The sequence below is a fragment of the Macaca mulatta genome, chromosome 6, assembly GCF_049350105.2.
Source record: "Macaca mulatta isolate MMU2019108-1 chromosome 6, T2T-MMU8v2.0, whole genome shotgun sequence".
Taxonomy (NCBI): Eukaryota; Metazoa; Chordata; class Mammalia; order Primates; family Cercopithecidae; genus Macaca; species Macaca mulatta.
In genome coordinates, this window is record NC_133411.1 from 5,908,426 (window position 1) to 5,920,892 (window position 12,467).

A 12,467-nucleotide genomic window follows, 5' to 3' on the forward strand; every position below is an offset into this window, starting at 1 on the left:
TAGTGTGCTCAGTTACTCTCCTGAAGATTTGGTGTCTGGCTGTTGAGTGAGGTGGTCATGAAGAGAGGTCATTTGGAGGACACCTGACCTTTTTCCATCTCTCTAGCGAAGTTGCCTTCTTGTCCCATTAGCTCATGTCATTTGCCACATGTCTCACAGGAAGGTGCTACCGAAAGTCATGTCTCTCTTGATTTCATATTGACAAGAATGCTTCTTCAAAGAAATTTATTTCAAAAAGAAAAGTTACAGTGAACACTATGTTGCCCAGCTCACTATACATGCTTGTCTCTTTAAGGTGAATGAAGTTCCTGGAGGACGTGAGCGCTTTCTCAGGTCTATCTCTGGCACATGGTGGAGAGCCTGGTATACAGTAAGTGATCAATCAATATTTGTCGACTGAATACATAAATAGCTTCTTTTCTGTGAGTTCATTTTGGGCTATTCCTTTATAAAACATATCTCTGATTTTTTGTATTCTTTCATTATTGTCTCATACATGTGTGAACACAATAGAAATAAATACTGTTTTAAAATAGAGACCTGATTTTATGGTTTTGCTGTCTCTCAATGTACCAAGCACATAGATAAGGATACGATGAATAACCATTGGTAATTAAGAATGTTATGTGTATAATACAGTACCTATTTTATGAAAGCTAACATCTATTATAACTGACTCATTGGTAATTAAGAATGTTATGTGTATAATACAGCACCTATTTTATGAAAGCTAACATCTATTATAACTGACTCTCATAAGTGAAACTAGAATTATAATGAGAGAGAAAAAAAGGGAAAGAGAAAGAGAGAAAAGAGGAAGGGAGAGATACAGAATACTTCTGCTACTGCAATTAATTTTAATTCCAGTTTCAACTGGAAATCTGTCCTTTTCCTGAATTTTTTTCTTCAGATGGGTATGTACCATGAGCAATGCAACAAGCAAAGTTCTGTTTCACCAAGATTGGGCTACTGGATAATCTTTCTTCCAATAATTTCAAGTTACTTTATAGGACAGATATGATAAATACTGAAACTTCTAGTTTAGTTCTCAAAATTGAATTTACTGACATAGTCTAAATAGTTCTAAAGTAGAAATTACTTTCCCTTTCCCCTTGCCTTTATTGAATAATAACTTCTAAATATCCACATGAGTTACAGACAAGAACTCATATGAGGGCTGGGTGGTGATCTACTTAGAAAAATATATTTAAAATGGTTTTGTGTCTCCTGTGCGGATGGGAATGATAAAAAACAAGCAGACAAAAAAAAAAAAAAAAAAAAAAAAAAAAAAAAAAAAAAATCCCTGACTGGAAGATGGTAGGACTAGAGAAAGAAAAAACATTTTCTCAGGAATATAGAGATTTCTTTATTTGTTTTCTCTTATTTTCAAACCTACAGTGTATATGAAGATTTGCCTCGGAGCCCCTTCACCTGTCAGGATTATAAATGATTATTGAGTTTGCCTATCGAATATCCAGTGCTGACTGGCTTGTCTAAATAACTGCACAGATTTGGAGTTGTGATGGAGACCCACTCTAAATGGCTACCTCCCAAATTGGTCTCCCCAAAGGCCATGGCCTCTCATAGCTTATCTCATCTGCTCTGCGCGGCTCACCCTGGAAGGGGAAGACCCTGTTCTCTCCGTGTGGAGGGCAGAGCCCGCAGCATATTCCTGGGCTGCTCCTTGCATTGTCCAACAGCTTGTGTAATTTGATGCATCACATCAGGTTAACTCACACTTAAGGTGATCTAGGAATCTAGGGCACCAAATCACACCCTTGTGTGGCAAGGTGTTGAAAATGCAGCTTTCTCTTCTTTCAGGGTCCTAGCTTGCTAATGAATCTAGCAAGTTAAATGACACCAGCTTTCAACTCTCTTTTCTTGAGTAGCACAACACAGAATCATTCTGTTCTGTTTGGCATCTTTACATTCACGTAGCATTTTGCATGACTAAGGATGACCCAACACCAATTATGCCTGGATCTAGTCCTTTGTCTTTATCTGGATCTATGTCCCTGTCTTTATCTGTGTGTATAGTTACAGCTACATTTATGTAAGCCAAACATGAATTTCTCCACACTGCACATATTTAGATTTTAATAATTTTAAAAGAAAACTGCCTGGTAGAAATACTGAGAAAATAATAATCACATTACTATAGTATCCCAAAGTTTATTTTAAAGTAGCTGAATTTTTATTCTTTTCAAGAGAAAATCTTCCCCCACTTAATCGAATCAGCATGGGCACACTTTTTTTATCTTTCTTCCTAAGATTTTATTTATATTCCATTTTAATTGGTATGTTTAAAGCCTGTGTATAAGTCCACTTAAATAAAAATAGGACAGGCTTACTAGTATTTGTATTGCATGAAATTACAAGCAGGTTTGAGTTGAACAATTAATACTCCTTTTTTTCTCAGTGGTGGTACGAATAGTGCCAATTTAATGCTGTTTAAGCTTATTATCTAATTGCATGCTTGTGCTAGCTTCAGAAACGGCATGACATGAAGGCAGGCGTGTGCTGTGTTCCCTCTGCAGTAGAATATTCAATTATTTGTTCTGACTCATGTAATTCCCTGTATTCCAAGCTTGTTAATGTCATTACAGAGCTGAAATAAAGCGATTACTCTTAATGAGTATTTATCCGATAGGTAATGCAATTCCTGCGCCCTCCAGCTGACAGTGGACTCTTATGGATTTTGCTCACTGGTCCTTTCACCTTCACCCGACCACCACCCAAAGGCGCCATCCCCCACCTCTTGACTTTCCTGTCAGGGAGGCAACATTGCATTGCGGTTTTCTGTGAAATACTGTCAGATGATGGGGAAAAAAATAAAAAAAATCTTTAAAAAAAGGAAAAGGAAGAATTGTAACCTCCCCCGGCAGAGTTCCAGCTAATGACCACTGCTTCCACTTGCCGGCAGTGATGACAGCTTGCGCTAAATGATAATGGCATGCCTGCTGTCGGGTTTGCCCACTTACGTTATTTCTCTTGACATGGTTCTGGAGAAGGCCTAATTTTTTTGACATTTGACCATGCAAATTTGAGTCCTGATACATTATTCTGCATTTACATCCTTCCAGTGTTGCTGTTTAAAATGTGCTACAAGCTCCAGGAGCTCAGCTAATAAAGGCCACCGAATGAAAGAAAGTTAGATATGAATCCAAGAGGAGACCTAAATGAAGGGCTGGCTTGTACATCTCAAAGATGACCTTCTAGAGATGAACGAGTGGAAAATCTTTTTTTTAAAGCAAATGGTAAAGACTGTAACATCGATTTTTTTTTTGTAGATTTTTAAAAGATTTTCAAATATATACCAAAAGGAGAGAAAAAAAAAAACTTCCCATTATATTTTACATGAAAGTTTTCCTACTCAGCTTATCAGCTACTATATTATTAACCAATTGCAAGGTGGTTGGTGCTGGCTTCTAGAACTCTAAACTCACGAATCTGCAGAAAGCATCTTTGATTGCCAGACCTACAGTTGCACAGCCTCAAAACTTACTAGTTTCATGTCATCAATTCCATGCCTTTTGGTTCTAAGAAAATTCTTCCAGCGAGAGCGTAGTGCAGTGCCTCCCTTTCACTTGGGAGACAATGAAGTAAGCAGGCTTGGCATTCCACCATGTGATTTCCAGACATCATGTCAACAAGAATCACAGCTTTGAAAACACCATGCAGGTCCTGGGATACAAAGTTATATACGTGTCAAATGTAGAATCCTGACTCAAAATACTAAGTTGATAAAAGTACTTCTAAGAAGTCTCCTTACACCTCTTAGGGTTATGAAGATGTGGAGTTCATTTTGTTTTATTAAAAAAAAGTATTTATGAGAATAGCATTTACTTTTATCTATATTTAATATTTTAAAATATTAATAGTAAGGAAATAAAAGACAATTCAATAATAACAGTTGTTTTTCAAAAAAATAAATAAAAACAGGAAAAAACTTTCCATTTTGTAAAGTACATCAGACGGCCTTGCTCACATAGCAGTTAGTATGTAGTCCTTTTGAAGATCAACTGTAGAGACAAAATCTTGCATCCCACCAACTCTGAGTTCTGATAAAGATAAATAGGCTGTTTGCACCTCGTGAATCCAGCCCTTATTGTATGGAGGGTCTAGAGAGACACTGGGCCATCCCTGTCATAAGTGCTCAGGTTCCACAACCAAATCAGTTGGTCCAAGGATTCCTCTACTTTCTGGTCATACCCCTACCACTTCTGTTCTTCAATCTGGGATCATTTGCATTTAGACTAATACACTTCCTTTAGAGTTGACAGCCCTGCAAGAATGCCAATATGTTTATTCGCCTGAGACATTTTTTCAACCTTTGTTTTTGAAGGAAACTTGCTGGTCATAGAAATAAAGGTTGCCAGTTTTTTTGTGTGTCATTTTTATTCAATATTTAAAAAATATTTTCTATTGTCTTCTGAATTCCATTGCTTCTGTTAAAAACTCAGTTCTCATTTTTATTACTGCTTTTTTTCCCACTTCCTTTTAAGTTATCTCTTTTTCTACGATGTTTACAAGTTTAAGTTTTATATCTCTAGATGGGATTTAATTTATATTAATTCAATTTGTGCTTCACTGAACAGCTTGAATAGCTTTCAAGCATTTTGAAAATCTTCAGGTAATTTTTTGCTTCAGATATTTCTCACTTCCTATTTTATTTCTTCTCTCTTTCTGGGAACCCAACTACGTATTTGCTAAACTTCTTGTTGATATTCTAATATTTTCATGTTTTATACATTTCATTCATGTTCATGTCTATGCTTCAATTTTAATATCTTCTCTTTAACTGTATTCAAGCTTACTAACCTATCTTTTGCTGAATCCAGTGTGCTTTTTATCTCTCAATAAATTATTAACTTAGTTATTATATATTTTACACTACGATAATGTTTCTTATATTTTTATAAATTCTAATTATTATAAGAATACTCCACATTTGCATATTTCTTATCTATATTTTCTTTATTAATCTTAAGGTATCAGTCATTTTCTGTTAACTAAAATATCTAAACAAACTCTCCCTCTGCTTAGACTGTATTACTTCTTAATTGTCACTTTCTTCAACCTCTTTGAAAGTCTAGAAATTTTTAATTACATGCTGGACATTGTAATTATTACATTGTAAAGAACCACAATTGTATCATTTTCCATTTTTAATTTGTTCTCAATTAAATTTGAGTTAAATTATAAAATAATCAACTACCTTGATCATTTCAAGGCCTAGTTTTACAACTTGTTAGGGCACTTATATTGCAGTTTTTCTTATTTCCAGAACATAACGTGCACTCCTATAGCATGGTCTTTCTAGTTGCTAACAGAATATTCAGGGTATTTGAAAGGCCACTTCACTTTAAGCAGCCTGGACTTCAGCATCTCCCTGACACTATGAATTCTCCACTACATCCATTCAGCCTTACTCCTCCTGACAGGCAGACTAGAGTTCTATCATCTCTCAGAAACTGGCCAAGAACCAAAGAGGCTGCTTTAATGTAGACTTTTACAATTTCCTTTCTACAATTTGCTCATAGTCATTGCCTTCTGGGATTTCTGTAAAGCTCTCAACTCTTTTCTCATTCTCTTTAGCTCAGCATAACTTTCACTCCCAGCCTTCACTGACTTTCTCTGAACTTCAGCCTGGAAAATATCCCCAAAAAGAAATTCAGAACAAATATGAGCCATAACTCATGAGTTTCCTATCTCAATTATTATTGCCCTGGGATAATTGTTATTCTAAATCTGTAATTGATTGTTATATGGATATTTATGTAGGTTTTATAGCTGTTTATGCGTGGAAAAAATATAATATCAGCTACTTTATCATGCACAGAATCAGAAGTCTTTCTGAACTTTATTTTTATTTTTAGATTTATTGAATTTTTATCAAAAAATGTAGTTTACAATATCTCCCCCATAGAATTAATTACTTTTTTTCTGGAAACTAGAACACGATTTATTTATATAAATGTTTTTCTATCATAAAATGATTGCAAGTTGTCAGTTTGTAAGATACAAAATTGTGTTTTAAAGTTTTTGATTTTGATTACTGGACCTATCTATTAAAATCTTTGAATATAATTGTATTTTTAAGAATTTATATTTGTATTTATTCCTATTTTCTTTCATGTATGTGACAGATAGTGTATAAAAGTTTACATATATATAATTTATTTATTACTATATACTTTTTAATTGTATGAGTTCCATCTTTTTCAAAAAATTTAACTTTGAAATGTGATTTAATTATTATTTACACTGACATTACAGGAGAAAACCTGTTTGAGTTTTTTTTGCCAACTTGCTCCAAGTCTTATTATTTTTCTCTCTTCTTCCATTTGTTTGTTTGTTTGTTTGTTTTTTGAGGGGGAACGAGCATGCTTAGTTCTACTAATGTAGCTGGATTGCTTAATTACATTTTTGAAATGTAATTTTATATACATAAAATAAGCATGCTCTTCCCCCCAAAAAATTACATTTTTATGATTACATTTTTAAATGTAATTTAATTTTAAAAGTACATTTTCTATAATTTTATAAGAAAAATACTTGTGTGTTTACTGTGTTTACTTAGTTTAATGTCTAACACCAATTTTATATTTATTGTTTCTCTCTTTTTAATTTTTTTTCCTATTTTAAAAAGTATGTCTTAGGTTATATTCCATTTCTATTTGTCACTAATCTATGTTCTCATATTGAGAATTTTTAAAATGTTTACTCCATTTTCTGAGATGAAAACTTTAGAATATTTGTATTTTACCCTTCTCCCAGTGTCCCAGATATACCAATTTTGGTTTTATGATCGTTTAGGATTCACAGGTCTGGGAATTTATTATTTAATTTTAAGAACTGTTATTATTTCTCAGTTAAAATCTCCTGTTGCATTATCAGTTAAAAGTTATGTTTTACACAGTGTAAATACTTTCTCATGACTGTTGCTTTCATATTTAATCTAGTTCTGTTTTAATCATACTTTGGACTTAACGATTTTGGTTACACTACTTGTTGAAATAATTTGTTCAGACAGAGAAGAAGGGCAGAATAATTTCTGAGTCTTTGCACATCTTAAAAATAAAAAAAAATTTAAACAATTCTCAACAGAATAAATGGTGGCATTACTTGACAGAAAAATTGCTGAAAAACATTCACTCTCATAAAAACTGCATATAAATCAAACATTGTTAGCTTCCACTATAGAAGATGAAAAGCCCAGCGAAAATTATATCCTCTTTATTTTGAAAGTAAATCGTTTTTTATGAAAAAGCAATTAGCAGAGCTTGTGAGGTTTTATTTTCTTCACTGAAGTGTGACAATTTCTTCAGGATATTTTAAAATGTTGTATTTCTTCATTAGTATTTTATTGCAATCAGAACACCTTCTTAATTAAAAACATATTTTGTCTTCAATTCAGTCATTTCACATTATTATTAGTAGTGGTAGTAGTAATATGTTTTCTTCATTTCTTTTTTACTTCTTTTGTTCTGTCTGAAATGTTTGTATATTTTAAATTTTCTTCATCTTCTCTGCCAGTATTTCAACTTTATACTAATAATTCCAATTTATTTTAATTTTTTCCTTATTTCATTGACAAATATTTTTCATTACCATTACCAAAACTTAATTCAGCAATTTTGAGAAAATTTTTCTATTTTCATTTTATCTATTACATATATTATGTTTTCATTTTTATTGTATGTATATATATTTTATTGTATGTGTATATTTTATTGTATGTATATATGTGTATATATATACACACTCCCACCAACAGTGTAAAAGCATTCCTATTTCTCCACATCCTCTCTATCTATCATCTGTTGTTTCCTGACTTTTTAATGATTGCCATTCTCACTGGAGTGAGATGGTCTCTCATTGTGATTTTGATTTGGATTTCCCTAATGACCAGTGATGTTGAGCTTTTTTTCATATGTTTATTGGCCACGTAAATGTCTTCTTTTGAGAAATGTCTGTTCATATCCTTTTTGTCCACATTTTCATGGGGTTGTTTTTTTCTTGTAAATTTGCTTAAGTTTCTTGTAGATTCTGGATATTAGATTTTTGTCAGATGGGTAGAATGCAAAAATGTTCTCCCATTCTGTAGGTTGCCTGTTCACTCTGATGATAGTTTCAGGCACGAACTGGTTTTTTAGAAAAATTAACAATATAGACAGCTAGCCCGACTAATAAAGAAGAAAAGAGAGAAGAATCAAATAAACACAATAAAATATGATAAAGGGGGTATCACCACTGATCCCATAGAAATACAAACTACCATCAGAGAATTCTATAAACACCTCTACACAAAGAAACTAGAAAATCTAGAAAAATGTATAAATTGCTGGACACACACACTCTCCCAGGACTAAACCAGGGAGAAGTCGAATCTCCGAATAGACCAATAACAAGTTCTGAAATTGAGGTATAATAGCCTATTAACCAAAAAAGCCCAGAGCCAGACAGATTCACAGCCAAATTCTACCAGAGGTACAAAGAGGAGCTGGTACTATTCCTTCTGAAACTATTCCAAACAATAGAAAAAGAGGGCTTCTCCCTAACTCATTTTATAAGACCAGCATCATCATGATACCAAAACCTGGCAGACACACAACAAGAAAAAGAACATTTCAGACCAATATCCCTGATGAACATCTATGTGAAAATCCTCAATAAAATACTGGCAAAACGAATCCAGCAGCACATCAAAAAGCTTATCTACCACTATCAAGTCGGTTTCATCCCTGGCATGCAATGCTGGTTCAACATATGCAAATCAATAAATGGAATCCATCACATAAACAGAACCAATTACAAAAACCACATGATTATCTCAATAGATGCAGAAAAGGACTTCGATAAAATTCAACACCCCTTAATGCTGAAAACACTCAATAAACTAGGTCTTCATGAAACATATCTCAAAATAATAAGAGCTATTTATGACAAACTCATAGCCAGTATCACACTGAAAGGGCAAAAGCTAAAAACATTCTCTTTGAAAACCAGCACAAGACAAGGATGCCCTCTCTCACCACTCCTATTCAAGATAATATTGGAAGTTCTGACCAGGGCAATCAGGCAAGAGGAAGAAATAAAGTGTATTCAAATAGGAAGAGAGGAAGTCAAATTGTCTGTATTTGCAGATGACATAATCGTATATTAAGAAAACCCCATCATCTCAGCCCCAAAACTCCTTAATCTGATAAGCAACTTCAGCAAAGTCTCAGGATACAAAATCAAGGTACAAAAATCACAAGCATTCCCATACACCAATAATAGACAAACAGAGAGGCAAATCATGAATGAACTTTCATTCACAATTGATACTAAGAGAATAAAATACCTAGGAATACAATTTACAAGGGACATGAAGGACCTCTTCGAGGAGAACTACAAACCACTGCTCAAGGAAATAAGAGAAGACACAGACAAATGGAAAAACATTACATGCTCATGGATAGGAAGAATCAGTATCATGAAAATGGCCATACTGCCCAAAGTAATTTATAGATTCAATGCTATTCCCATAAAGCTACCATTGACTTTCTTCGCAGAATTAGAAAAAACTATAAATTTCATATGGAACCGAAAAAGAGCCTGTATAGCCAAGACAATCCTAAGCAAAAAGAACAAAGCTGGAGCCAGGCGTGGTGGCTCACGCCTGTAATCCTTTAGGAGGCTGAGGCGAGTGGATTGCCTGAGGTCAGGAGTTCGAGACCAGCCTGGCCATCACAGAGAAACCCTGTCTCTACTAAAGATACAGAAAATTAGCTGGGCGTAGTGCCGGTTGCCTGTAATCACAGCTATAAGGCAGACTGAAGCAGGAGACTTGCTTGAACCCAGGAGGCAGAGGTTGCAGTGAGTTGAGATTGTGCTATTGCACTCCAGCCTAGAAAACAAGAGTGAAACTCCATCTCAAAAAAAAAAAAAAAGAAAGAAAGAAAAAAAAAAGAACAAAGCTGGAGGCATCATGTGACCTGACTTCAGACTAATACTACAAGGCTACAGTAACCAAAACAGCATGGCACTGGTACCAAAACAGATATATAGACCAATGGAACAGAACAGAGACCTTGGAAATGACACCAAACATCTAAAACTATCTGATCTTCAACAAACCTGACAAAAACAAGCAATGGGGAAATGATTCCCTTTTTTAATAAATGGTGCTGGGAAAACTGGCTAGCCATATGGAGAAAGCTGAAACTGGACCCATTTCTTACACTTTATAAAAAAATTAACTCAAGATGAATTAAAGACTTAAATGTAAAACCTGAAACCATAAAACCCCTAGAAGAAAACCTAGGCAATACCATCCAGGACATAGACATGGGAAAAGACTTCATGACTAAAACCAAAAGCAATTGCAACAAAAGTCAAAATTGACAAATGGGATCTAATTAAACTAAGGAGCTTCTGCAAAGCAAAAGATATATTTCAGTTTTCAAAACAAAATTTTATTTTAGAACACTCCTAAATTTAAGGAAATTTATTTACAGGATATTGTAGCATTATTATTAATTAAAACTTTGCATTTTATTATTTTTTAAAAATGTTTACCCAATGTCCTTTTCCTGTTCTGGAATCACATTTAGAGCACCCCAATACATTTAGGTCTTCTTAGGTGCCTCTGGCTGTGATAGTTTCTCAGATTTTTCTTATTTCTGATGACCCTGACAGTTTTGAGGAGTTCTACAAGTATTTTATAGAATCCTCCTCAGGTGGAGTTTATTTTATGTTTTCTCATTTTTAGAGTGAAATTCTATGTTCTTGAAAAGTAGACCACAGAGAAAAAAAGTCCATTGCAATTGCAATTCTTTCTTTCTCTCAAAATGTTCCAAGTTTGGCCATTGGTAATACATTCAGTTGGCTGCATTTCAAATATCCTGCCATATTTCCATATTTGTGCGTGTGTGTGTGTATGTTTTGTACTTTCCTACTTTCTGGCACTATGAGACATCTAGCTCATCTTGTATATATCCTATCCCAGCCTGCAGTTCAACCATTTTTCCATGGAAATCTGGCATTTTTAATTGAAGAATGATACTAGAAACCAAGACTGAGATATGGGGCATCATTGTTTCTAGATAGTCTCAGATAACAATGGAATAAAATAGATGTGCATGTACAACCCTTGTATATAAAATTATGAGTATAACTGTATGTAACTATATATATATATAGCTAAACATGTGTTCATCCTGGTGTCTCCAGTTATACACCTTCATCCCATTGCTTTCTCCCACCCCAAGAGTGAGACACCTAGTTCCAACTAAATATATGAACTAAATACACAGTGATAACTGATTTTGGTAGCATCTTTACTGGATTAGGGATACAGCGTTATTCATTCTCAGTGCCACTAGTGTTGGTCCCATAGTTCAAAGACCAGAGAATCTGGAGTTTGGGCACCAAAAGCAGAAGAAGAGTGTCCTGGCTCTCAGAGAGAGAGGGCAAGAATCTGCCCTTCTGCTCTTCAGTGGCTCAGAAGAAGAACAGAGCCAGTTCCTCTGCTGCTGAGAGGGAATTCCAGGGTGTGTTGCCTTTGACTGGAATGATTGGGCTGCTTCATGTGTGTCTGTGAGGGTGTTTCCAGAGGAGATTGGCCTGTGAGCTCTGTGGACTGAGTGAGGAAGAGGTGCCCTCAATGGAGGTGGGCACCATCCAATCACCTGGGGGGCAGATGGAACAAAACACTCAAGGAAGGGCAGATCCTTGCCCTCTCTCTTCGAGAGCTGGGACCACCTTCTTCTGCTGTTGGTGCCTGGACTCCAGGTTCTCTGGCCTTTGGACTATGGGACTAACACTAGCGGCTCCTTGGGCTCTTGGTCTTAGACCTAAGACAGAATCAACTTCCTCTTTTCTGAGGCATATGGACTGAGCCACACTACTTGCTCTCCTGGTTCTCCAGCTTGCAGAACTTGTCAGTCACCATAATCAAGTGAGTCAATTCCCCAAATAAACCTCTTTTTAATATATATACATATATGTATAATATATATTTATACATAAGAATATAAATTTATATAGATATATAGATATTTCTCCTGTTGGTTTTGATTCTTTCTGACTAAAACAAGCATATATATGTGTGTACATATGTGTATATATACACTTAACACTTATGTATATTTATATATTATTTATATAATATGTATTTATATAATATATAAATAATAAATACATATAATTTATATATAAATATATATAAAACGCTGACTAAAACAAGTATATATGTGTGTATATATGTATATATATACTTAACACTTATGTACTTATATTTATATATAATACACTTAATATATACTTAATACTTATATATAAATATATATATAACAAGCATAAATACACGTATACAGATAGATAGATAGATGATAGATAATCTTAGAGTTGTTAATCCTTATTTCTAGAGGGGAGGATCATCAGTGATATCACAGCCACAGTGCTATCAGCTATACATA